The sequence below is a fragment of the Mirounga leonina genome, unplaced genomic scaffold (assembly GCF_011800145.1).
Source record: "Mirounga leonina isolate KUSES-001 unplaced genomic scaffold, KU_Mleo_1.0 Mir_176, whole genome shotgun sequence".
Classification (NCBI taxonomy): Eukaryota; Metazoa; Chordata; class Mammalia; order Carnivora; family Phocidae; genus Mirounga; species Mirounga leonina.
This window is the reverse complement of record NW_023270454.1, coordinates 21,199,297-21,203,727: the sequence shown is the minus strand read 5'-3', so window position 1 is coordinate 21,203,727 and position 4,431 is coordinate 21,199,297. Positions and strand designations below refer to the sequence as shown.

Genomic DNA, 4,431 nt, shown 5'->3' with positions numbered 1-4,431 from the left:
TGGGGATTTCCCTGTGATCAGCTGAAGAGGAAGAGAGGACTTAGGCCTAGTTTACAGATGGTTCAGTATGATATGCAGGCACCACCTGAAAGTGGACAGTTGCAGTATTACTGTTCCTTTCTGGGACATCCCTGAGGGTCAGCAATGAAGGGAAATCCTCCCAGTGGGCAGAACTCCAAGTAGTGTACCCTGGCTGTTCACTTTACTTGAAAAGAGAAATGGTTGGACATATGATTATATACCATTTCACGGGCTGTTGTCAGTGGTTCAGTTGGATGGTCAGAGACTTGGAAGGAACATGATTAGAAAATTAGTCACCAGGAAACTTGGTAAAGAGTGGACAGACTTCTCAGAATGGGCAAAAAATGTGAGGATATTTGTGTTCCAGTGAATGAGACCAAAGGGTGACCTCAAGAGAGGAGGATTTTAATGACCAAATGGACAGGATGACCCATTCTGTGGAGCCCGGTCAGCCTCTTTCCCCAGTCATCCTTGTCATTACCACAGTGGCAGGGATGGAGATGATGCATGGGCTCAGCCACATGGACTTCCACTCGCCCAGGCTGACCTGGTGACAGCCATTACTGAGTGCCCAATCTGACAACAGCTGAGATCAGCCCCAAGTCCCCAGTATGGCATCATTCCTCAAGGTGATTATCCAGCTACCTGTGGCAGGTCAATGATATTACTCTGCTTCCTGCATGAAAAGAGCAGCATTTTTTGTTAAACTGGAATAGACACTCTGGGTACAAATTTGCCTTCTTTGAATGCAGTGATTCTGCCAAAATTACCATTCATGGACTTGTAGAATGCCTTATCTACTGCCATCGTGTTCCACACAGCATTGGCTCTGATCAAGGAACTCCCTTCACAGAAAATGAAGTGGGCCTATGCTCCTAAAATTCACTGGTCTTACAGTAATTCCCACCATCCTCCGAGCAGCTGACTTGACAGAAGGTTGGAATAGCCATTGAGGACTCAGCTGTAGTGCCAGCTTGAGGACAATACCTTACAGGGCTGGGACATGCTCTCTGAATCAGAAGGCTGCATGTTCTCTGAATCAGTGTCCAATGTATGGTGCTGTTTCTCGATAGCCAGGAGTCATAGGTCCAGGAATCAACGGGTGGAAATGGGAGTGGCATCATTCATCATTACTTCTAGTGATTCATGGCAAATTTTTGCTTCCTGTTCACACGCCCTTATGCTCTGCTGGCCTAGAGGTCTGAGTTCCAGAGGGAAGAAAGCTTCTACCAGGAGACACAATGATTTCATTGAACTGAAAGTTAAGACTGAAGCCTGGCTATTTTGGGCTTCTCAGGCCTCTGAATCTAGGTAAAGCAGAGAGTTACTGGGTTGGCTGGAATGACTGGATCCTGGGCACCTTGAAGAAATTGGTGTATTATGCCCCAATGGGTGTAAGGGAGAGTATGTCTGGAATAGAGATTCCTTAGGACATTCATTGCCCTGTGAGTAAGGTCTATGAAAAACTAAAACACAGTCCAGGCAGGACTACTATGACCCAGACCCTTCAGGAATGAAAGTCTGAGTTACCCCATCAGGTAAAGAACCATGACCAGCTGAGAGGCTTGATTAAGGCAAAAGAAATACAGAAGAAATAATGGGAAAAGGTAGTTCTAAATAGCAGTTATGACGATATGACCAGTTACAGAAATGAGGATTGTAGTTGTCATGAATATTTTCTCCCTATTTTGTGAATGTATTTGTATATATCCATATTACATATTGCAAATAATATATTTATGTACATACACAAGAGAAATCACAACAAAATATTCACAACAATATATATAATGAATGTCTTTGTTTTCTCTTACCCCCTTATCATGTGACATAAGATGTATTGACTTAATATCATAGTATTTAAGTAATGTTAATTTATACCATAGTATTAAGTTACAAGAAGAGTAAACATCACTCAGGGACTTTACTTCTTTTGGGGAAGGGGTTAGTGCATTCTTGGTTGTATGCAGGATAGTTTATCATGTTAAATGGGATAATGACCTGGTATCATCTGTATTTGGAGATTAAGTATAGTTTAATCTCCAAATAATTTTGGAGGTATGTATGAGGCCATGTTGACAAGGGGTGCACTTATGATGGTTAATTTTGTTTGTCAACTTGACTGCTCCTGGAGTGCCTAGCTATTTGGTCAAAAATTATTCTGGGTGTTTCTGTGAGACCATTTGGGATAAGATTAACATGTAAATTGGCAGACTGAGTAAAGCAGAGTGCCCTTCCTAATGTGATTGGGCTGCGTCCAATCATTTGAAGGCCTGAATAGAACAAAAAGGCTGACACTCCCTAGAGTAAGAGAGGATTCTCCCTGCCTGAGTGCCTTTGAACTGGAATTTTGGCTTTTTTCCTGCCTTCAGCCTCCAACTGAAACATCGCTCTTCCTGGGTCTCCAGCCTGCCAACTCACCCTGTAGATCTTGGAGCTTCAGACTCCATAATCATGTATATATATATACATCTTACTGGTTCTGCTCCTCTGGAGAAGTCTAATATACCCTTGCTACACACAAAAAAATATATATAGTTTTTTCAATCAGTAGTTGTTTTATGAGCTGCTTTCCAAATGCCAGCATTTTTCAACTGTGGGTTTCTTGACTCCTTCATTATCTTCCTAACACAGCAGCTGGAGAAATCCTCTTAAAAGATAATTCAGATCATGGCACTCATGCTCAAAACCTTCCTATGGCTTTCATTTCATGCAGAAAGCCAAAGTCCTTTTGTTACCTAGAAGCTCCTACAGAATCCCCTTCTCACCCTGGGCCTGTTTCCTCTCTCTTCACATCTCTTCCTACTCATCCCTTCTTCCCCTTGCTCCAGACGCGGGACTTGCCTGTTAATCCTTGAAATGGCTGGGCTTGCTTCCACCTCGGAAATGTTGCACTTGTTCTCTCTGCTTAGAGAGATCTTCCCCAAATCTGCATGGCTTCCTCTCCATTTTTTTTTTTTTAAGATTTTATGTATTTATTTGAGACAGAGAGACATAAAGATAGTGAGAGAGAGTGCGAGTGGGGAGGAGAGGGAGAAGCAGGCTCCCTGCTGAGCAAGGAACCTGATGTGGGACTCGATCCCAGGACCCTGGGATCATGACCTGAGCAGAAGGCAGACGCTTGACCGACTGAGTCACCCAGGTGCCCCATTTTTTTTAGTTTTTTACTCAAATGTCTTCTGCTTAGGAAAGTCTTCCTTGCTATCCTATTTAAAATTGCAAAACCTACCACCCCAAAACTCCTATGCCTTACCTTCTTTGTTTTTCTCCTTGTTATCATATCTAGCAGACAACACATTTTAATTTATTTGGTTTAGGGTTGATCTCCACATGAGAATGAAAGTTCCAGGGGTTTGTACCTCCCCCACCAAAATAAGGCCTAGCACTTTGAAGATCAATCTTTAGTAAGTGAATTAAAAAATGCTTTCAAGGAAGAATTTGAAGAAGTTTTGTAATATGCATTTCACCTTTATGTGTTAAGCTCTGTGAGTTTTGGTCTCAAAGCCATGTGACTGCTGTCTTGATTCTTGTGGTGAGTGGGTGACATGGACTGTACTTGGGAATACATTTCCCATGAGTTTACACGGATTCTACACGGAGCGACGTCTACTTTTCCAGACAAGGAAATAAAATGTGTTTCATATATCCTTCCATGAAATATCATTTAAGACACATTTTAGTTTAACTATCTGATCTCTTTCAATTCTACCCCATGAAAACAGAATAATTAGTATGAAATATCAGAAATTAAGCTAAATTGCTTATACCTAATAGTGTTCTCTGTTAAACAAAGGTTAAGTACAGCTTATCAGGCTAAATGAAAGGACAGTAGGCTGCAGTCAAAAGTGTAGTTTCCAAATGTGGTTAACCTATTTCTCATTTACATTTCAACAGCTGCATGTGTCATTACAGTTTTCCACACAAGGTCAAGCCAAAAATAATGTTATTCCCAGATAACAAAGTTTTTCTCTACTTGGGAAATAATAGAAAAAACATCACAAAGGTGCTACCTAGATCTCTGAGCATAACATAGTAAAATAAAAAGGAAAACCTAAACTTACTGTATTATGTTACGATTAGCTAAATCGTAATGTAGTAACAGATGAAGAAATATTAGTTTTCAAACTAAATCAAAATGGGGAGTTAAGTTTCTCAGGGCTTTGTTTTTTATTTTTTGTTTTTGTTTTTTGGGGTTTTTTTTTGGATATATTTTAATCTAACCATTCCATTTCTGCCTTTTTTTTAAAATTTAATTCAGTAAACCAAAACTAATGAAGTACTGTATGGTGACTAACATAACATAATAAATAAACAAACAAACAAACAAACAAATAAATAAATAAATAAAATAAATTCAATAAGCCAACATATAGTACATCATTAGTTTTAGATGTACTGTTCAATGATTCA

General features: G+C 40.0%; 1 pseudogene; it reads left to right on the top strand.

Annotated features, from left to right (window-relative positions):
• Nucleotides 1-1,675, top strand: part of LOC118022517 — a 4,858-nt pseudogene extending 3,183 nt beyond the window's left edge.
• The last annotated feature ends 2,756 nt before the right edge of the window (nucleotides 1,676-4,431 follow it).